The 24633-nt window shown below is 35.6% G+C and overlaps 1 protein-coding gene and 1 long non-coding RNA gene across 2 annotated transcripts in view; both read right to left on the reverse strand.

The window, feature by feature from the left end:
• LOC139130301 (transient receptor potential cation channel subfamily M member 2-like) overlaps window positions 1–24633 on the reverse strand; it is a 97332-nt gene that overhangs the window by 20928 nt on the left and 51771 nt on the right. The gene's annotated exons all lie outside the window — the stretch shown is intronic.
• LOC139129449 (uncharacterized) lies at window positions 8516–22116 on the reverse strand. The gene is made up of 4 exons (XR_011551581.1): window positions 21860–22116; window positions 18414–18535; window positions 17119–17195; window positions 8516–15526 (listed from the first exon to the last, which is right to left on the reverse strand). It is a non-coding gene; the product is annotated as an uncharacterized lncRNA (long non-coding RNA).

The following is a 24633-nucleotide window of genomic DNA, read 5'->3' on the forward strand; positions in this document are numbered from 1 at the left end:
ATGGAAATATTTTGTCGCCATAGAAATATTCCTCATTTGCATAAATCCAATATGGCCGCCACAACACTTCACTTTTCTTGTTTTTCTCTAATTAATAACTATTTTTAAGCTACTACTGATAGCAATAGAAAAATGTTTTCAATTTGTATTTTAGAGAAGTCCTAGAATAACATACTGAGAGCCTAGTACAATCTAGAATTGTAAACAGTGCCTAATTTGAATAGATGTAAAAAGGTTATGGTTACAAACTTGGTGCTGATAGAATGTTTCTGCTAAACATATTTGGCTAAACATGATATGTTATGCAGGTTTTTGGCTTATTTGCCTCGTTTTTGGTCTAGGCAATGTTGATGGAAATATTTTGTCGCCATAGAAATATTCCTCATTTGCATAAATCCAATATGGCCGCCACAACACTTCACTTTTCTTTGTTTTTCTCTAATTAATAACTATTTTTAAGCTACTTCTGACAGCTATAGAATAATTTATTCACTGTGTATTTCAAAGAGGTCCTACAATGGTATACTAAAAGCCTAGTAAAATCTAGAAATGTAAACAATGCCTAATTTGCATAAATGTTAAAAGATTATGGTTACAAACTAGGTGCTGATAGAATGTTTCTACTTAAATATTTGGCTATATATAGAATGTTTCTGCTAAACATAATTGGCTAAACATGATATGTTATGCAGGTTTTTGGCTTATTTGCCTTGTTTTTGGTTTAGGCAATGTTGATGGAAATATTTTGTCGCCATAGAAATATTCCTCATTTGCAAAAATCCAATATGGCCGCCACAACACTTAGCTTTTCTTTGTATATCCCTAATTAATAACTATTTTAAGCTACTTCTGACAGCAATAGAATTATTTTTTCTCTGTGTATTTTAGAGAGGTCCTAGAATGACATACTAAAAGTCCAATACAATCTAAGAGGTATAACATTACCTAATTTGTATAGATATAAACGGATAATGGGTGCAATATATTCACTGATAAAAGAAATATGCATATTGAATTGAGAAAAATGCGACATTATGTTCAAGTAATGTATGCATTTATCTTATTTTTTGTCCAGGCAATATTTTTGAATATATTTTATCGCCCAAGAAATATTCCTAATTTGCATAAATCAAGTATGGCTGCCACTGTGTTTCACTTTTCACTGGATTTGACTTAAAAAATGGCTGCCACTGTGTTTCACTTTTCACTGGATTTCACTTAAAAAATTAAATTTAATCTACACAAAAAGTAGTTTACCGTATGTTTCCACTGTGTATTTCGGGAGGGTCCCAGAACGACACACAAAATGACTTGTAATCTCTAAGAGAAAGAGGTGAGAGAGTGCATAATCTGAATAAATGTTACACTCAGTCATGAGAATAAAATCGTTGCTATTAATATATTTCTTTAAAATACATTGAGCAAAATGACATTTTTTTCAAGCAATTGGATGACTTAATGTATTTTTTGTGTGTAGGCAATGAATCATATTATTTAAGATTCCTCATTTTACATAACTGCAATGTGCCCCTCCTACCACTTTACTTTTCCCTTTCTTTGACCTATGAATGACTATATATAATGTTAAAAAACAAGCAAGATCATTAAAACTATTTCTTCATTGTAAATTTTAGTAGGGTCATGGAAATTACATACCCCAAGTTTAATGAAGTTGTGCATAAGACAGCTAATTTACCCAAATGGTAAATGGGTCATAGATGCTATACAAATCTGGTGCTGATAATATATTTACGAAAGTGATTTAAGAGATACTGACATTGTAATGGCTATGTAAGATCATTTTTGTGTTTTTAGTTTAGGCAATGTTTTCAAATATATCTTACAGCAATAAAAAAGTTCTTATTTGCATTAGCCCATTAAGTCAACCATGTCATTTCCTTTTTCTAATTGGAACATGAATTAGTGACCATAAATATTTAAAAAGTCCAAGGAAAGGTATATTCAAAGTTTAATACAATCTACATTGTGCAACAGGGCTAATTGTAAAATATTTTATAGGAAATGCCTACATTCTTCTACATGTAATACTTGCATGAAGCTTGAAATGTTATACAATATCGTAAAGAGAGATTGGAATTTTTTACTAACATTGCTAAATATTTTTTACCTATTTTTGAACGATTCCTCATGTGCATAAATCCTATATGATGATCATTAAAATAATTTTCTATAATATTTCCAACTTATTTTACTTAATTATATTATCAGTAAATCAAGAAATTACATTAAGTGACACTACCTGTTTAAGTTATTTATTACTTTAAGTACTTCCAGTCGAAAGATGATCATTTTCAAACTTGAATGAACATTTTGCTCATTACAAAAAATTGAAATGATTATTTATTTTCTATGTATTTTAACTAATTGTAATGATTATATACTAATAGGGCATACAGAATGAAAAGCCCTGTGAAACTAAACAATGATTGATTCGTATAGTTAGTTTCAATAACATGTGGAACTTTCTGGCGGACTAAGATTATCTTAATACCTACCAAAATGCTAGTCCAAATATCAAACGCTTTGTACTAAGGGAGGCTGAAGAAAATTTGTGTTTCAGCTCTAATGGTTTCTTCTATGTTCACCCTTACCGGTATTACTTTAAATGTTGGTAAAATGTAATTAAAGACCAGGTTATGTGGTCACTGGTAAATCAGATATTCTTTTGACTGTGTGCAACTTGCCTGTTAATGCCACGTACAGAAATTTATGATAATAATGATATAGAAATACAATTATAATGATCATGATGATATAGAGGTACAATTATTATACTATACTGCCAATTATCATGAAATATGTAATGAGCAAAGCTGTTCCTTAAACAGCTGAAAGACATTACGATAATCAAAAGACACTGCATTTCTCAAAATTTTTAAATTTCTTGAAGACAACAATTGAAAATTAATATAAAGTCATATAATGGACTAAAGAGCGAGATTTCCCGTCTGATCTTACAGTATACAGCCAAAGCATTTAAGGAAAAACTGAAAAAAATCTGTTACCTCAAACATGATAATCAGTCTTGTAAAAGCAAATCTAGATACCTTTCATAATTTTACATGGTCTAGCTACTTATTCTTATTTTTATAACCGTGAAACAAGAAAACCAAAATGTGAAGGGATTTGCATCACAGAAGCTGATGTTAACGAGTTTATCAATTAAGATATCAATTTTTGACATCAATTTATCATATTGGTCATCCTGTATTTTCAAACTTTTGGAAGTCTCACCTCAGATTGGCCAGACGGTCAATTCCTTGAATGATCGATCTTATTGGTAATGATTCAAAAGTCTATAATCTGCAAATGGAAAGTCCATTACACAAACAGCCCCATGAGTGATACTTGCACATCTAAGATCTGATATGATACGCGGTACAATTACATCATCCCTTGCTTCACATCTTTTCATTGAGTTGCCCTTCCCCATTTTATGGGTTCTACAATGAACTGCAGCAGCCTCAATGACAAAATCTAGATTTTCTGTTTTCAACGAAAGGATTCAGGCTGTAAACAAATGAACAAACCTACAGGAAGATGTGAACAGGGAGAAAAAGGAAGAAATTTATGATATGATAATGACCATCATAACAATTGTCATTACCATCACCATCATGGTGATTCAAATGATGTTCGTATTTATACTAATCAATAGTTCAATAATGAGAAAGATGATTCACAGGCACAACTTTTAAGTGTGGTGAACCATTTATTAGTAACTAAATATTTCCATCGTCATTGAAAATAGTGACCAAAAGCATAACAAATTCCTTCAAAAATTTTACTGCAATCGAACATGTTGTAGGAGAAAATGACTGAACTATTGACAATGGATGTCAAAAAAATTGAACACGTCCAATGATTTTTCATGAATAACCTTAACGTCGTAAAAGAAAGAAGAATATCCAAAGAAAGTATTCTGATTCCTTTATTTAAACAGTAATGCTCTGAAACTCTTCTTTATTCATTGCATTTTTGAAAGACCAGAAAATGTCAATGGAAGCTATTGTATGTGTAGTCATATCGTATTCAATTATGCAAATTAGGCCTTTGTATTAAAATAATTAGCATGCAAATTAGGTCAACCTCATATTTTTTGGTATGGAATTGATAATTCTTGCAAAACCTTAACAATTTAATAGAGAAAAAATTGTTTATATATGAGCTTAAACATTAATTTTGTCTGAAATAATGGAAAAACTGCGAATATATGCAAATTAGGTAATTTGCATGATATTTATTGTTAGGGACATTTAGAAAATAACTTGTTGAACCTTACTAAATTGTGTTGCAATGAAAAAAGTCACTTGAATTCAGTTTACATGCCCAAAATGTGAGTATAGCAGTCATTTTACAGGCAATATATAGCTAATTTGAATATATGCAAATTTAACCAATTTGCACCCCTTAGATTTTCCTATACTTTTAGTATGTCATTAGTGAGACATTTCTTAAGGTCATGGTGAAGAAATAATTTCTGTTGCAATTAGTCCTAGGTTAAACCCTAAATTGACTGGACTAAAAGCTCAGTCACGGGGAGTGCTTTCGGAAACATTTTACTGTTTTCCTATGCGAATAGAAAACGCATAACAATGAAAGAAATGCGTAGAGAGAGAGTCAATTCCAATGCGTGAATACGCATTTTTGTGCAATCCCATGTAAACGCGAACACTCTTGATAATATGAAAATAATATGATAAGTAGTAAGGAACATTTTGATGGAGCAAATCAAACATAAAAGTTTTAGCAACTTGCAGAGCTTATGAACATCCTGAATACGTAGATTTTAGAACAAAGGTGAAGATTGCTCTCTAAATTCAGAGAATATTATACTGCGCATACACATTTTCTATGCGATATGAATTGGATTTAGATACGATGAAAATGTATTCCCCCATACTTCTAAGCCATATGTTACATGGGTTGAATAATGATATATGGTGCAAAATGAGAATACTTTGTGGTACAGCGTGTCTTAATTTAAATAATATTCCGGCCTTCTTTCTTATCATCGCAGGGGGACAGCTGCCCCGCCCCCTCTTGAATTTCGGTAAACAGGCAAATTTTTCGAATACACAGAGATGCTTATAAAACACTTATATTTTCCGGGGCGATTCCAAGCACGCGTGCTTTGGATTGATGAATTTATACTAATCTCCAGTGTCGCTGTACCTACACTGACTCGTCGCTGTAATTTCTATTGTTTCTATGGTTTATTGTACGCTTGGTTAACTGAATCTAGTGTTTCACCTAAATAAAGTATGTCGTCATTCACACGTTAGTCACTTCGGGTCACGTGTTCATAACAACTTTGGCAAACCCAAAATGTCCAAGTTACTTTGTAATTATTTAAAAAATCACTCTGTGCATGTTACTATGTCATTATTTGGTGATTTACTGACTGATAGGCATAGGCCAGGACGGGATTTAATCGATATAACTGTCGGACATTTCTGTCAAAACTATAAAGATATATGTGCAACCCTCCCGGACCATAATTTAATCGGCTTCATATCAGACATTATTTTGTGCAGTTTCTTTTCCTTCACTATGGCCCGGGACGGGGGGCAGTATTGAATTAATAATAATTGTCTGAAAATCATAATTAACACTTTATTTGTATATGTACCGGCATTAAAATAGAGACGTTAGGGGTCATTAATTTAGGGCAAGGCCTCTATTTTTCATGCAAAAGATTGGGGAAGGTCTCACTATTTTCCACGCAACCAGAGTTGTACCTCGTGTAACACGGTGCAAAAGTTATACATCAAATATCTGCCCCCATTCTTATTCTATTCCAATAAACCTCGAGTATAATCAAAACCCTTTGTAATATGCCAAGGTGTATCTGTAAGCCGCGAATGAGATCTGCCGAGTGCTCAAGCCAAATAAACTGACGTCTTCGAAGTCACCATGACCGAGAGGACAGACTGACAAAAATGAGATTGCGACTGTGACTGACGAAATCACTGCTACAGTGACATAACGGATCACGTTATTATACAGACATAAAAATCACCACAGATGACGCCCCGACGAAACAAATTGTAGTCCACGATTAAGGACGAAAAACACCAAGCGTTGAATTTTAAGACGCAGTTCTAAACTTAAAAATCATGCCACGATAAAAAAGCGAGCTGTAACACATGACAAGAAGAGACAAGTACATGAGCAATGAGGTATTTCAGTGTTTCAGGGTCGCTGAGAGGAAACGGCCCCTTTCACACTAAGAATCTCTGATAAATAATTACCTAGAAACGCATATGAACCATAATATTCGAAAGCTTAGATATTAACCAAGCCAACTGCGCTTATGTTGTATCAAGTGCTTACTCAAGTATCATGTTACCGAAAATTTAAATAACCTTTAAAAATCCTTTGTGACAATGCAACAATATTCCGGTAAAAAAATTGTACACCAAATATCAAAGCTATCAGACAAGTAGTTTTTGGGAAACACTTTTTGACCAAAAATGACAAAAGTGCGCCAAAACTGCAAAATGTAGATTACGTTATAATTTGAATATCTCACATTTTGCCTATCCCTTTGAACCTGTATACCAAATATAAAAGCTATCAGACAAGTGCTTTTGGTGAAACATTTTTTTACTACCAAAATTGACAAAAATTTACCTTAAAGGGACATTAGCTGTAACTTTTACTAATTTTTCACTACTCTGTTTCAATGTATCAACTACAGAATTTTACTATAATCCGATCATCATGACCAATGCTCGGTGTCCTGGTTGCCAACACGGCTTGTATATGTGAAATGACCATTGTTATTGTTGATAAATGTATTCTAGTCCGGATCTAGCTGAATACAAAATTTAAACAATAACAATGCAGATATCGATTATACTCATATAGGGTATATTTATGAGCTAAATATTAGGAATTTCCCCATGGTTTAGGGATTCAAACCAGAAACAGCAGATGATACACAAAACAACAAAATTTTAAAAATGACCAAAGTTACAGCTAATGAGTCTTTAAAGTCTAATGTGGTGTTCCGTATACTTTCATATATGTATATATACAAGAACGTATATCGAGTATATTTTACCCAGTGAAAGTACGATGAGGTAGGTAGAATACTACTACAAACCACAGGCGACGCGTATTTCCTCACAACTTTTACAAATCTGAAAAAGGCCATGCGCAGGAACCTATATACCAAATATCAAACCTATCTGACCTGCAGTCTTGAAGAAGAAGATTTTTAAAGATTTTTCGGCCAAAATGACAAAAATTGCCTTAAAAATACCACTATACAAATTTCACCACGATTTAAACAATCCAACTAAAGGTAACGCTAAAGAACCTGCATACCAAGTTTCAACAAAATTTGGCGTGTGGTTACAGAGTTTTTAATTAGCAATTCGCAGGATTTCCCTTTTTCTACCTCATTTGCATATATTTGATACTGACATGTTCATGTGAACAAATTCATATCTCCACCCTCGCGTGCACCTGTACACCAAGTAATAAGATGGTAGGTGCTGTCGTTTTGGAGTTTTTGATGTATATGGACACACATCCGCACATACTATAATACATAGGTACATACATACATACATACATACATACATACATACATACATACATACATACATACATACATACATACATAATTATAGTCTGACATACAGACGCTACCAACTCACCATATAAGCTCTCTTTGGTATATATATACATACCGAAATGTGAGCTAAAACCTTCAAAAGATCTACATTCTGCCAACATTGTTTGAGCCAGTCACAAAATTAAAGTTACAAATACTGGGTGGAGTAAGTGAGAGTATGTTCTGAGTGAAAAGCGAGACTATACGTATACTGAGAGTAATATAGTTCAAAGTAAGACCTTGCAAGTAAAGTTGTATTTAACTAAGGACTAAAGGAAAAAAAGAGATACTTCAAGAGGATTTACACTCTGCAATTGATTGAAGAAAACATACTCTGAGATAAGTCATACAAGTAGAATTTTTTCAAACTTGCTCTTCTTACTCAGCTCGCTCTTGTGCTGACAAATAAAGGGCAAGCACTGCTGATATTTCAGGGGAAATTTCCTACGTTCACAAAGATTTCATATTGAGTACTTTTTAATTGTTGAGTGCAGCATCTATTGCTTGCACAATAAGAACCAGTGCTAAATTCAACCATCCCCTCTAAAGTGAATTCAGTATTAATTGTGATTGTTGGCCATGATTTTCAGTAATTTTGTTCAGTGTTTCAAGTTTGGATTTCTATTTCCTACTGCACTATGAAAAACCTATTCTTTAGTATCTCAACACAGCGACCATATTAGTAATAACCTTTTTTTATTGTTGTCAAATTCAAGTCCACATTTCAATTCAATTTGTAGTGATACCAGTGCTGATTGTACACGCTGTGTTGTGAAGACAAATTCTCCGAATTTCATTATCTTCAGGGAATTGAAAAAGACACTGTATCTGTTACAAGGAATAAAAATGCTAAAAAATAGTCCAAAGTTCATGATATCAGGGTTTTTATTTAAGAAATTACACGCACAGATGAACAAGTTGTTAAATACATTTGCTTTACTTGAAAAAAATATCCAAAACTAACAGAATTAACCATGCTGTTCACACGATTTGCTGAATGAGAAAAACAGACACTTATAATTGATGAATCAAAGTGAGACTTATGTGGGTCACTGTGTTCAATGGGCATGCATTTGAAAGATATGGTGTGGTGCACATCTTGAAAGGTATGACTGTGATCTGAAAGTCATGCGCATGACATCTTGTTGAGCAAATCCTGAAATATGGCATATTATGCTTCACAAACCATCCTTAGTACTTTAATACTATTAGTATACAGTGAATATTTTCATTTGGGTAATTATTGATTTTGGCGGAAAAAAAGATAATCCATTAAAGATACAAATGGACAGTTACATAGCAAGCTATGCACTCAAAACTGTACGTAAAGTACTAACTACTACAGTATGATGAGAGTACATGTGAAATGCAAGGTAACCTCGATGTTGGAGACACCTTTGACCAGTGGATAGGGTAATGAACTCACTATCTGAGGGTGGTAAATTCGAGACCCGGTTCAAGAGCGGGTAGGTCCAGAGTAAATGACTCACTGTTGGAGGACGGTGAGTTCAAGACTCTAGCACAGTGTTGTGCTCATCCTGTAATTTGGCTAACGCCCGTTGGATGATAGACTGATAAAAAAGGTAGAACAATTCTGGACATAAAGCCCAAAGAATGGATATTCAAATGACCAAATAATCAACAAGCACTGCTCATGAGACAAGTGTTAATGCACCTTTATGTCACAGCAGACCATATATGAACTGATCACATGTTTCATTATATATTGCAGTTTTGCGTAAATTTAATCTTTTGCCACATGTTTGCAACTTCATTGAAAGTTTTCCATGATCAACATCATGAATAATATTCACCACATATTAATTCTAAAGGTCATTAAGTATACAAATGTGTAATTAGCTGAAATAAAGAATACTGTCTTGGACTTCTCTCATTGTATCATCACTTTATATGGCAAGTGTAATTGCCTTTGGTCAAGTCCTTTATGTTCTGTATGCCAAACTGTGAAAGCTCATTAGATATGCAAATTAGATGACATAAAAATGCGAAATGATTTTCAATATTGTTTTAACCTGGTACAATGTACATACCATGTATCACCTCCTTTGATCAAGTAATCCTGGTAACTATCCCTAATTAGAAAAGTTCATTAAGTGTGCAAATTAGGAATTGGTTGAAGTAAAATTGCTACATGACTTTTAATATTCTTTTATCATAGTATCTTCAATGTACATAGCAAGTTTCATCAACTTTGGTTGAGTCAATAAAGATATAGATCCTTAATTAAGAAAGTTCATTAAAGATGAAAATTAGGAATTGGCTGATTTAAAAATGTTTAACATCTTGCAATAATGTTGTATCACAGTACCTTTAATGTAGATAGCAAGTTTTGTAAACTTCGGGGGTCAATTCAGAAAAATATCCCCAATTTGGAAAGTTCATTGAACATGCAAATTAGGTATTGCCTGAAGTAAAAATGCTTAATGACTTTGAATATTGTTGAATCATAGTGTTTTCAGCGTATGTAGTAAGTTTCATCAACTTTGGTCAAGTCAATCAAGATATATATCCCTAATTAGACAAGCGACCTAGCCGCCGATATAGCTCCACTGTGTTTATGTAGAGAATAACTATTTTTGACACATGTTGATGAAGAAGGTGGAAATCTTTGATAGCTCATTTCAGTGGCCAGAAAAAAGTGAATAGAATAGCTGCTAAAATACACAATTGAAAATGTCATCATACTTTGAATATATCACATCAGATCATCCCCAGAACATGTCAACCAAAGCTATCTGATGAGTAGTTTTTTGAGAATAAAATTTTCTGACAACAATGGCAACAATTGCCCCCAACAAGAAAGATTGCAGATTTCATCATAATTTCAATAAATATCATTGAGTTCATCTATAGGAACCTGTATACCAAATTTCAAAGCTATCAGATGAGTAGTTTTGGAAATACACATTTTTAGACCAAAAATGGCAAAAATTGCCCCCAAAAATACGAAATTACAGATTTCATCAGAAATTCAATACATATTACTTAGTTCATCTATAGAAACCTGTATACCAAATTTCAAAACCATAAGACCAGTACTTTTAGAGAAATACATTTTTTGACCAAAAATGGCAAAAATTGCCTTAAAAATGCAAATTTGCATATTTCTGCAAAATTTGAACAAATCTGAAATAGATCATCCCAAGGGACATATGTACCAAATATCAAAGCTATCTAACTTATAGTTTTGTAGAAGGAGATTTTTAAAGATTTTTTTACCAAAATGACAAAAATTGCCTTAAAAATACAAATATGCAAATTTCACCACGATTTGAACAAATCTGACTAAAGTCACCCTAAGTAAACTGAATATCAAATTTCAAAGCAATCGGACCAGTGGTTCCAGAGAAGAAGATTTTTTACCAAAAACACCAAACAATGCCCCCAAAATACAAATATGCAAATTTCACCATGATTTGAATAAACGTAAGTGAGGTCACCCCAAGTAAACTGCACATAAAATTTCAAAGCAATTGGACTTGCGGTTTCAGAGGAGGAGGCAATTGTTGACGGACAACAACGACGGACAACGACGGATAATCAACGTATTTGATAAGCTCCGCTTGGCTGACAGTGGAGCTAAAAAGTTCATTAAATATGCAATTAGGAATTGCCATGAAGTAAAAATGCTTGACAACTTTCAATAATGTTATATAGTATCTTCTATATACATTGCAAGTTTTGTTAACTTTGGTAGAGTCAATCCGTATAACTAAATATACCCAATTAGGACAATTCATTAAATATGCAAATTGGCAATAATCTTTCATGTAACCCCTTACTATCTTTCACAGCTGATATATCCTGGTGTGATTAACATTTGTAGCAAATCTAATCAAATTGTGTGCAGTCATTCTCAATGTATATCAGTTGTTTTCATCATTAATCATGCAAATTAGCAAAAAGTATGCAAGCCACACCCACCAAAAACTAATCAGTCTTGCCATTTGCTAACTAAATCTATGTACCAGATTTGATTTTAATCTAATGAGCCGTTTTTGATATATACGGCCAACATCTGGATAAATAGACACACAGACATCACTGCGACATAAGCTCATGTATTACACATGAGCTAAAATGATGCATTTAAATTTGACTATCCTTAGGCTGGGTTGACATATAACGGTTAGTGGGGGCTGGAGGAATCGCGATTGAAATTTTATTTTTTCAGACACACACACCCCCCCCCACACCCCCGATTTTCGTAGAGCCGCATATTTATTGGGTATGCATTCAAGAAAAAAAAACATGTATTTTGCAGTTCTGCTCACAGATGTACAACACTGCTTGTTATTAGCAATTTGTAGAGCCATATTCCTAACGCAAGTTCTCTAATATTTAAACACATCAGTGGACTTTTTTGATTTATCAGTCCAAGTCAACTTTAGCTAAATCCAACTCTGGCAATGCCAATGGCACCTGCTGAAGAACATACAAAATGACGATCATGAGAGAGTATGCAAATTGTGAATTCCTGCATACATTATATGCTTAAACGTTTTATGAAATTGACAATACTGTAAGGTAAAAATATTCTATCAAATAAACGTTTAAATCTCTGACATGTTTGGTGTAACAATGGTAAATTTGGTAAAATCAAAACATTTAGTCACATTTTTCATTTAAATTAGTCTTTACTGAACAAAGTTTTACTTTAATTTGTGTTTTATTATTTTACTATGAGAATGTGAAAATTTAGAAAATTTAGCATGGTAACCCCCATCTTTTTTCTTTAATATTTGATTATTCTCATATGCCAGAACTCAAAACTCCCTGATAACTTTCAAGTCTCCTGCTCTTCCATGTGCTGCTTTCTGGCCTGATCTTATGTACAAGTATGTTTCACTGCCATGAGCGTCACATGACCCAAACTCTCCTTCAGCTATTTCATTGTCAGAGCTATCTCTGTCACTGCTGGTATGCAGTGACAGTAACACTGCCCATTGACAGCAGAAGCAGGGCAGGAGCAGTATTAACTTTGATAATTTTGACAATAATTTTGTTCAGTTTATACAACTGCATTCTTGCTCTTTTTCCTACAGCATATTGCAGTTCGAACTGTCCAGTATTCAGCTTGCGAACACAGTCTGTGAATATGTATCCTGCACTTGTATCACAGACATATGACTTTACTCTGGAGTCTATAATTCAATTACCACCAAATATTCACATATGCAGGTTTTTGATGACAAACTGAATATTGTGTGTTTCAGCATGCTGTAGGGAGACAGCAAGAACTGTATTTGATATATTGCATAGAAATATTGAAAACATTATCAACAGCTTCTAACAGGTGCAGCAGTGCTCCGATACTAATTGGCCTACTTGTTTGTTTTTTTAATGAAAATACATACATGTAAAGTGTACATCTTTTCAAGACAAAATAGTGAAATGCGACAAAATGCTTCTAGATCTTGTTTAATTATTGCTAACATTAGAACAATTGGATGACATTGAAATGTTATTCAATTTTCATTGAATTACCCACCAAACCTTGGAATTGTAAAAAAGGGAAGCAAAATATTTTCATATCCCCCTTCAGGCAGAGCAAAATTTTCAAGTCCCCCCTCTACTACCCCAAAAGTTTTCGACTCCCCCCTCATTTTTGTGAACGCAGCCATACATTGCAATGGAAAATGTGCAAATACCATCTTTCTATGCAACTGATTTACTTGTAATAACGAAAGCAGTCTAGATGTTTGTCAGTGATGTCACCATAGTTTGCTTAACTCACATGGATAACTAAGCTGTATATATGGTGTATTTGTAGACATCTGTCTCTCATTAGCAAACAACCATCAAGCAAACTATCTTTAAACAACAAAAAGTAAAAACATTAATTTGCACCTACAGGGTATAATTTCAATGAAAAGTATTTCATTATTGAAATAAGAATGTGACATGAGAAGATTTACAGGAAGATTTATAATAGCAGAGGTATAATTGCTCACTCATGATAATTTTGATATTTATAGTGTGGTGAGTGTCAACTGCACCTGCTTGCCACTAATTATGCTGAAGTGCTTTCAGCTTTCTAAACAGTCTGGATATCTTATCTATGAATAGCCTGAACTGAAATTCACTTTATCACGGTAACAATGTTGACAATATACATACAGGCTGTGTTAACTAGATGAATACAGACATTTTGACATACTTTAGCCAACAGAGTAGGTGATAAACAGAACAAAATTTCCAGAAAAATTGAAATCTTGGAGCTGCATACTCTCGAATATCATTTGGCTTGAAACAGGTTTCTAATATTTTGTCACTCAAAAAATCCCTTTGGCTCAAAGTTGGTAGTCAGCGAAGATTTTTTGACCACAAACAGGAAAAACTGACCCAAAATACAAATATGCAAAATCACTGCAATTTGACAAACCTGACATGTCACCCCTAGCAACCTGCACATCAAATTTCAAACTTGTGCAACAAACTGTTTTTAGAGATTTTTTGACCAAAAATGGGAATAATTGTCCCGAACTTACAAAGTCCGCAATTGTTCGAACAAACTCTGGTTACCTCTAGCAAACCACATACCAAATTTCAGACCAATAGGACAAACGATTTCAGAGTCGAAGATTTTTTGACAAAAAAACCAACAAAATTGCTGGAAAATACAAATATGCAAAATTTGAACTTCAGTTTTCCCTAAGAACCTGCAACTGAACTAGCAGTTCCTGAAAAGAAGATGAATGTTGATGGAACACAGAGGATGGAGGACTGAGGACAATCCACTTATCTGAATAAAGCTCTGTGTCATTGACAGCAGGCTAAAATCTCACTTATGAAGCAGTCTGTAAGAAGTGTTGTGCTTCAGGAGCAAAATTAGTGTGAAAGGAAGATATTGCATAGCACTGATTCTCACTACATGAAAGATGAAACACACATGCAAAGAAAATATCTGTAAAGGCATTTTTCCATCAAAGTCACAATACTCAACATCGTCAAACTCTAAGGTGATGTTGAACTTGTTCACCCATAATGCAACTAACATTATGTAACTTGACACCCCCTGAAAAAGAACTCACGAAAGATGATATAGTTAAAATTGGTAAATAGGTGCTTTAATTGAAATATATAGAGACCTCTTGCATGTGATAAAAAGAAATATGTTTGAATGAATCTTATTTGAAATCTCAATGTTTGTGCTTGCAATTCAGTGAGAAGACTCAAAATCACCAACAAAGTATTGCTGTTTTTTCTGTATTGCCCTTTGCATGATAAAAAATTAAACAGAGAGCAGGCCATCACATTGACATTTCAGATCTTATCACATTGAAGACAATTACTGGACATACATGGGTCATGGTGCACTATCCTCAGTTCACACATGCCAAAGTAATAGCTCCAGACATGAAAATAATAATGGCTTGCAAATTTTGATAATATCAGAAAGAAAGTAACATTGCATATATGTATGCTCCAATACATTGTCCTTGTGTCTAGGGATTAAAAAGCTATTTAAGTTTGTCAGAATTACATCATCCATCAATTTTACTCCTTTGTCATGTATGTATCATTTATATGAAGATGCAATCCACATGGGGATTGGACTACCGTAATCATACCAGTGTGATAATAATTATGATCCTGCATTTGCATTGCCTAGGAGTAGTCTATAGTGATAGTGAAACTGTAGTCTCTTGTAAATGTTTGCTTTCCTAATGCTATGGCTCAGCTTTTAACATGGCATTTCAGTTATTTCCAGTCCCTGTTGTACAAAACTTTTTCCTGCACATGGTATTTTTCAGCTTCAGACTTTGTTACTGTGACAAAAAGTGCCTGTCAATGGCTTCTTCCTCAGCCTCAGTCGGTGGTACTTTTCATCCATGAATGTAGCATGCTTCCTTCCTATGGAAAGGTAAGAAATGAGAAATTGAACAATTCAAAATTAGAGACATGAGGACACTGAACTTTGATCATTGTTTGAAACTCTTTTCATGTTCAGGATGTCAGTTTGTTTAATCCTCTTTCTCCCAGGTGGTATTTATTTCTATGGTTTGTCTATGGAGCCTGTTGTAAAGAGGATTATATGGATTCATGATACTGCCAGGCATCAAAATTAGTGTTGTTCAATGATAGCCTACACTTGAGTATAACCGCTCACATTGTCTAATATTCACCCCATGATAATTCCTTCCAAAGCCCTCCCAAAAAGTAAAATCCATGGCAAAGTCTTCCAAAGGAACCGATTTTAAAGATCCCATTCAAAGCAAACAATCACACAGATATACCTTGTTAAAGCAAAGCAGTCTGTGATACTGTCTAAGATTTTAAAGCAGGGGGTTGAATGGAGGGAAATCACTTGCTTAACTGACATAGTTTCTATGGAATTTAACTTGAATAATGCAATACAGTATAGATAAAAGCTACATTTAGCATCCACTACATCCTGACTAAAAGGCCACTTTGAGACTGGTTTGATTAGCTGTAATACATAAACTACACATTTGCATAGACATCACAAAAACACACATCATTAGACAGTAATTAAAGGGACAGTACACCTGTTACTTTTCTGATTTAAAAAAAAAATGTTTTTGTACCAACTAAACTATCTTTTCTTCTCCCTTGAATGTCAAGTTTCACCTAATCAAAGTGCACTGTAAATTTTGGTGTGGAATAAAATTAATTTGCTAACAATCACAATTTCATATATGCTGTCTTCACAAGTTAAACACTGGACATGCAACATGCTTTTCTCAATAGAAAAAGACAGTGCAATTGGTACAATTGAGAACAAAATTAATAACAAAATCATCAAAACTTACAGCTACTGTTCTGAGGGAACAAAAAGAGTGTCTGACATTTGTTCTGAATAGATAGGTTGCAGTCAACTGAGATTGTATAGTTTGTTTTGAAAAATTTTCAATATAAAAAAGGTTCCACTGAATTTCCCTGGATACCACAGAATCTGGTTTTGATGATATGAATATATGCAACCTATTCATACACATATCTAATGGAACCCGGATGTGACAGGATCAGACTCAGAGATGGTCGAGATCTTTTCACAAAAGCAGTTTAACAAAAGATCCTCACTTAAAAGGGAAGAAAGGACAGGATAAAGGTCAAGAAGAGGTATTACTGCAGAAAACTTGGGAAGGAGAATAAAATTCCACAGTTTAATATCATCATTACTTCACATCAGTGCCACATCCAAGCTGCCATGAGTGAGAGGAACAAAGAAACCCTATCAATGATAATTCATCCCTCTAGTGTGCATAAATGAGGTCTATATCTAGAAACATACTGACTGGCTGTAGGCCCTAATGACTGAAAGTTACTAAAATAATTTCCCCTTAATTTAAGAATTAAAGGAAATTATTTAATTTCAGGTAACTCACAACTTAACAGGCAAACACATGTACACGTACTGTGTTGTCCTTACAACCACTCAGTACACTGGAAAGGCGTCAGTATATCATTAACAATTCACTTACCAGTTTTATATGGCTTCTCTTTCTCATTTCCAGAAGAACATGGTGCTTTCTTTTCCTTTGCATCTTTTCCCTTGAAGCTAAGCAAAAAAAAAGCATACATGTATAAATCATTTAGCAAAACTAAATATTTTTACCTGCAGTCATGTAACTGAATATTCATCTTAGAAATGCAGAATGTCTGTATTTGACATTGCAGAAGAAGAGATAACTTATGCTCACTACTCAATCATGATTTGGGAATACCTGCCAGACAGTATCACTTTCCCACCTGCACAGTCAGTAAAAAGCAGTATTGAGCCAAAACTATATGTATTTTCAACCACTTGGCTTTATATATTGTAACAGCTTTAGTCTGAAAATCATGTGTACAGTATCTCTGTCTATGTTAAAATGCAACGTATGGGACATGTTTTGCTTCACAAGTTTTACTACCTTTTAGGTAAAAAAACAATTAACAAGGAGAATATTCCCAAATCATGATAGTGGAGAAAGAAGGCTAAAAATGAGAAGCTTTTAAAAACAAGGTAACTTTCATTCTCATATTTTCAAATGACTTTGAATGGGAGACGTGATCTATTTACAATGCCTAATTTCCTTCAGTTAAAACACTCTCGACTTTAATGAAGCCTGATCTTCCAGTCCATCAATTTCATGTTCTGTGAGCACCATGCCCCTAAGAAATTTGCTAGATGCAAGAACAAGAGCATGTGCAGCATTCTGAGACAGTTGATGAATCCCAGGCACCAGGAAAAAGTTTATTTACAAAACATGCACAGACTATCATGTTTGCAATTTTCTTGGCAATTGATAGTTTTAGCTACATGAATATGGCACATACAGCCCCTTATATTTTAGGAGGGAGGTTGATGCAGTTGGTCTCTATTAATAAGTTCGATGATGAAAAACCAACTCCGTTTTTGGCCTAAAAGATTGAAAAGCAAACAAAGTGATACTTTGGAATGAAATTTATGTACAGTATACATGTAGTTCATCATGTGAGTGTTTGATGTTGATGACATCTTGTTTATCTTTTTTTGAAGTGATCGGATTGGTTGATATGCAAATGAGCCATTGGTTATTTGAGTCCACAACTGCAGAAGTGCCTTTGCTCAACTACGACAAAACAAGGAAGTAACAACAACAAATGCATAAAATGGTTTTATTTATTCCTATTTGTACACACATACTGTTGCGAAGTATTTGTACCATGATAACATGACTTCTAGATGCACGATACTATCTGAGTCTATCTGGCATATATTTATACTGCATTAGGAAAATTATTCAGAACTTACAATATCACTTTTATGATCAACATCCTTGGGACAGAAATTCATGACAGCGACCTCAGGACTGGGATCCATGGTAGTGTCCTAGGACAGGTATCCATGACAACATCTTCACCCAACTCCTATAGCTTTAAAAGAACAAATCACATACACACCGCAGTGAGTTCAAAATGAAAGCTAATGACTCTGAGTCTTGATCACCACTTCTACAACCTTGGCACTTTTTCCCCCATGATTCAAAATAAATCAAATTGATGAAGCCCTGAACTGCAATTTCTGTGACTAATTTTACCCGTTTTTGTAAAAAATCATGGGAGTTATAAATGGCGAAAATGGCCTTCCCATATTATAGCAACCCAGAAGCTAGCACACGTGTAAAAATCAGCCTTGGTAAACTTCCCCTTTAAATAGCACAGACTGCAATTTTTAAAATTTCATCAAACTTACAGCAACTGGACCCCATTAAAAGAGTATAAAATTGTATTTTATAATCAGAGTTCTCCACAGGCCCATTAAATGTGGCAGCTAGCTGAGTGTTGGAATTACCCACTTACAAAACATGTAACAAAATAAGGCCACTTTGGAATGTGACTTTTCTTTCAACTCTGTATTTTTGCGGTAGTTTTTGAAGGATTAAAACATTCGGTTTTTATCAGTGTCAATACTCTTACAAAGTGTTTCAATTTCAAAGAAAATTTTTTTCTAGAAAACTGACTGGCTTCATGCTACATGTAACTTCACTTGATACACAGTTAAGTTCCATGTAGTTACAAAGTTGTTATTCTCAATTGCTTTTTGAGAGTGTATTCATCATGTGATCATCATGTCTACTGAGTAGAGTGACATATTTAGGAAAGTTGTGACAGGTACTCAAATTTTAGGCAAATAGTATGCTAATGTTATGCTAAAATATGGAAATGAGGCAGCACAATTTTTCAATCCAATCGTGGAGACCATTGATGTTGCGATTTACAAGATTTATTATATTAATATGTAAACAGAATTGCTATTCCCCAATATGTCAGAGAATTTGCCGTCTTGATGTTAAGAAATGGACGGTTTCATTTGATTTGTGAATACAGACTTGGGGGGGTAGAACTTGAGAAAAAAAGGGATGGGAGTGTCTCCTGATTTCATGCATACCAATTAACCCCCAGACCCACCTGCTCATAATTACTGAAGTCTCCCTCAGTTGAGTTTGGTACAAGAAACATAGCTTTTGATTGTTATTGGGAATTAAAACATACCATGAGCGTTAACACACTGAAATCTTGAAAATATTTTGATAGTACAGCATGCCAGGAAATAAAGATTGTTCATGCTTCCATGTCGATTTATTCTCAGCAAAGTCAGCCACACGTCTGAATTAAATTCTGAGTGAATTGCAAACCATAAGACATGGGAACTTGGTACATGATTATGGAATGTGAAACATAAATTAGGCTTACCCCTTCAGCATGGCTGACTTTCTGATTATTTTTTTTTTCCAAAGGATATGCTCGATAAACAATAATTATTGCTTGTGAACTTTATATTTATTAGCCAAGATTTAGTTTCAAACTCCCAAGAATACTATAATATTAACACATAATCTACGTATTCTTACTTCACTTGATGATATAATGTTTTAATAAAATCTCTTTCACCCAGGCCCATAGAAAAACTTCAAATATATTATATGTAGACAAAGAGGAAATATATAGGGGAAAGAGCTTTCTTAAAGATACTTAAAATACAACAATTATTGAATGTTTGGACTGGCCTAGGTATTCTAAGCTGGATTTGAATGCACAGTCAAAGGCAATGTGATGTCAATGGTAAAGGCTTACATTCACTGGGTAAAGGGCTGAACGAATAGCGAAGAATCAAGCGACAACTGAACAAAAGAAGAGTGAGCTCTGTCTCGAAAAATCTCCAGATTTCCGGTGGAAGCGCATGTTGGACATGGCCCAGACGCGCACCGTTTGCGCTTCCACTGAAAGATTGGAGATTTTTTGAGACAGAGCTCATAATATTAGCTGCAGTAGGACTCGGACTAAGTCACCTCGACCCCTGTCCGTTTCGACCCCAGTATTTCACACTCTCTTGTTGTGCTCACCTCTACCTTGTCATATCTTTCTTGTTTCATGACGTTTTACTGAATATATCATGTATCTTTCCTGGGAAAATTGGCTTCTAAAACAAACAATTTAGCTGTTTCGATACACAAAATGCGGAGACACTTTTACAACCAAGCGCAGCGCGCAGACTGTTCATAGTTTTTGGCGACTTTGATGGACCCGGCCTAGCCCTACGTACAATGCTGTGTGTTCCCAGAGTTATATGGGGAGGCCGTATAAGGCCGGGAACACACAGGGCTAGGACACCGGCCGGTAACCACAGAGGTCTGCCAGTTGCGAGCTCGGCCAGTGCCCGCGCCGTGTGAGAGGTCTACCACTTACCACAGTCCCTCTATCCATAGAGGGACTGTGCACTTACATTGCGTGCAATACATTTTCTCTTCACTGTCAACAGATGCTTTTATATGCATGCCAATTTTAGTTTTTTTATGTTATTTTGTTGAATATTCAGTAAGCAACGAGAACGTCTGACGTTCAACTCTGAAAAACACATTGGTCGACCTCATCCACGGTCCCTCCACAAAAAGGGCCGTGCCTCACCCTTTCAGCAGATCGCGGGTAGGGAGTACGATCGAGAGGTATAAATTGGCAGTAACAATGACTTAATCATTGATCGTTGGATGAATAACGTTTTATGCTATGGTTTGACGGTAGTAAATCGTAGGTTCAAAGGTATTTTAATGGAAAGCAAAATACGAATTACCACATTCCGGCCGATGTCATCGTGTAGTTAGCGTTGAAGCGAGATAACCTCCATGGCGGAAGGAAGTTTGCAAACATCGCGCCCATGAATGACATTGACATTGCTTAGCGAGACCTAGAAAATAGAAGAATACTGTAGTCTCATCATATAACCATAATCCTACTGGCCCAGCTCGCAACTGACTGACCTCTTTTTATTCGGCCCGGCCTGGCCCTGCATCAAAATTACACGGCGGCCGTGGTATGCATAACCGCGGCCGCTGTGTAATGAACCACACGTAACTGTGCCCTGATTACCGTGCTGTGTGTTCCCGGCGTTATACGGCGTCCCACCGCACACAATGTATCTGTCGAGCCGTTCGGGTGCGTTCCCGACGTTACAAGGTTCCACTAAAGTCTTTCAAAGTGCTATGAGCATCGAAAAATCTGAGGACGTACTTTCGAGATGATAATGATACAAGTTTCATTCATACCGAAGGGGTCGAAACGGTCAGGGGTCGAGCGTGGGTCGAGTGACTCGTAGAAGCCACTGCAGCTCACAAGTTACCCGCGACAAAAATCGGGAAAGGGTTATTAACTTCATAACAGCCGCACAGTGTCTTATAGGAATACAAAGCAGTGGGCACTTACCACTATCTTTCTTTAACTTGAACAAAAACCGGGAACGTAGTTAGTGTTCGGTAGATGTGCTGTACCACGACCCTCCACGACCGTTGCTGTACAGTCGGTCCCGCTGGCCGGCTGAAGCTGTTCGCACTAGTTACGCACACACGGCAGACATAACCATCCGAGTTCAGAATATAGTGCGTGCCGTGTTGGGCTTAATTGACACGTTAAAGGTTGATAGTTTGGTGTAATTGTTTGACATTAAGCAAGTACTATACTTTTAAACAATTACTAAGAAGATACAAATAGATGAAACTTTGAAATTATGATCCGCTACCTCCGCTACCCTTCGCTACCCAAATCTCATTTGCATAAATGAATCGTGCCTCATATCGTGCGATAATTGGTGATTTGATAAGTTTTTGTGGGCAAATCTGTGTTAAAGAGGTAAAATTTGCGCCCACAGCAACAGAAAAACATAAACGCATGTGTAAAATACTGCATGCCATGTACAGCTAATTAGTAATCACTCGCGTGATGCTCGGTCCCAAGGCCGATGAATGATCAGAGTCAAAACAACGGGAAGCCGCATAGTCTAAAGAAATTCCGATACATTATCGGTGTAATTTCTGCAACTCCGTCTATGATAGCAGTTTCTGTAAATTGCGGAGCAAATATATCATGCTGTTGAAGGTACCATTTCACGTAGCGAAAACAAAGTTCACACGTATTCATTTCGGGACTGTATGGGTTGATATATCATGCCGGGATATCATATCAATCCACTCTCCGGTCATTCTGTAGTTGGCGCAGGTTTGTCTCGGCAAAGCACCCGTTGTGAAAACCACAGTTCTCCATTACGGCTAATTGTACTCAGCGAAATAGCGAAATGGTGAAATGACGAAATCACGATTTTTTTTCAAATTGCACATTGAAGAAATAAAGATACTACACATAGAGAAATTCCCTGCCACCTAGATATAGAGTACGCTGTATAATCGATGTTAAGCCGAAATACCCGGGTGCACACTGCAATCTGCACGGTGGATTCCAAAACCCATGTGTATGCCGTGCAGGTTGGAAATTGATAAGAAAATCTGCTGAGTTTCATCTGAACATAGTCAAATTCAGTGAATCTACACATGTTTTGATTCTCATCATCGAAGTTTAGCACCGAAAGTACGATAAATTCGGCGAAATCGCGCGATCGCGAACCCGGAAGTTGACAGCGCACAAAACACGTATACCTCGTGGCTTAGGAACAGACCATTAGATTTTGGGAGGGGGTGGTAACGATCGGTTTGTAAAAAAAATTGTACAACTGAAAATGTCAAATTTTCTTTTTTTTCAAATGAGAATAGATGTGCAAATTATTTTTCTAAGTCTTGCATTTATTTTACTCAATTTTGTTCTAAATATTTTGTTTATTTTGCAATGTAGTGTGAAGATATTTCCCCCCAAACTTTCTGTTCTGATTTTTTTCCGTTTCTGACCACCTCCTCCCAATATCTAAAGGTTTGTCCCTTAGATCTCTTGTATCAAGATAAAACCGTTTTGCGTTAGCGTGCTCGCGTACACTGAGTTTGGCAGGAGTATGTGATAAAACGGTGGCCAAACAAATAAACTAAACCAACAACGGTATCATCGCTAATCAGTGCCTTTTCTCTGTACTGCAAAACACATGCCAGTAATAAACTTGTTGTGGTCGAAATACTTTAATGTGACAGAAAATGACTTTGGTCAGGTTGGAAAAAAACATATGCCAGCTGTTTGTTCAGTCACTCGAAACTGAATTTGATTCCGAGGTCAATTTCAGCGATGTTCAACATGGCGTTTTACATGTAATGTTGTACTAGTAAGAGTAGGAGACGATTATAAAGCATACTCTAGGTGGCAGGTAATTTCTGTGTGTGTAGTTTCTTTATTTGTCTATTTTGCTATTTGGAAAAAATCGAAAATCGTGATTTCGCCATTTCGTCATTTCGCTATTTAGGGGAGTACAATTTGCCGTCCATTACCACAGTATCGCCTGGTGATAAAATCTGTTGACCTTGGTCATCTACCATTTCTAGGGCCTCCTCAAAAAAGTGCACCATTTCTAATCCGTTTGAAGGGCCGTCAAGAATACTGAAGTAACTCACTCCTCGCGCGCATTGGAGGAGGCTTAGGTATAATTCACGTCTGATGTATAGCGCTGAACTTCAAACACACGCTGGCCTATTTGACTATGCCCGTATTGTCTGTTAGCGATTGTCCTTTTGATGCCTGCCTCATCGAAAAAATGAACGCTGAGAGGGTCCAGTTGGGTGATTGCATCAATATACAGCATAATCCTCTGTAAATTCCGTTCGAGTCAGCTGTTCAGCAGGAATACTTTGTATTTTCTTGTATGAGTAATTCAGATCTCTCCTGAGAATTTCGTATATCGTTGTGCATGCTGGGAGAGTCTCTTCCGTGCAAATGTTTTCACGAAGGAGTTCTGCCCGTATCTCAGAGGCAGTGATCGATGCTTTTTTGCATTTGAGAAATTCGACAAATTCAACTACGTCCGGCAAGCATTTTGATCGCGGAGCTCCAGGTATCTTCTGCCGCAAAACAGAACCCGTCCTGGTAAAGAGGGTTAACACGTTCTGAACCGTAGACTTTGGCGTATTCAGCTGTTCAGCGATCTGACGCACACTGTTTCCAGCCGTAGACATATCAATAATTTTCAGTCTCATATCGATATTGAGACGGGTCGAAATCTCGGCCAGTTGAAGTTTTATTTGAAAGATGCAACGGTATTTAGTGTCATGTGA

This window comes from Ptychodera flava, chromosome 3 (assembly GCF_041260155.1).
Source record: "Ptychodera flava strain L36383 chromosome 3, AS_Pfla_20210202, whole genome shotgun sequence".
Classification (NCBI taxonomy): Eukaryota; Metazoa; Hemichordata; class Enteropneusta; family Ptychoderidae; genus Ptychodera; species Ptychodera flava.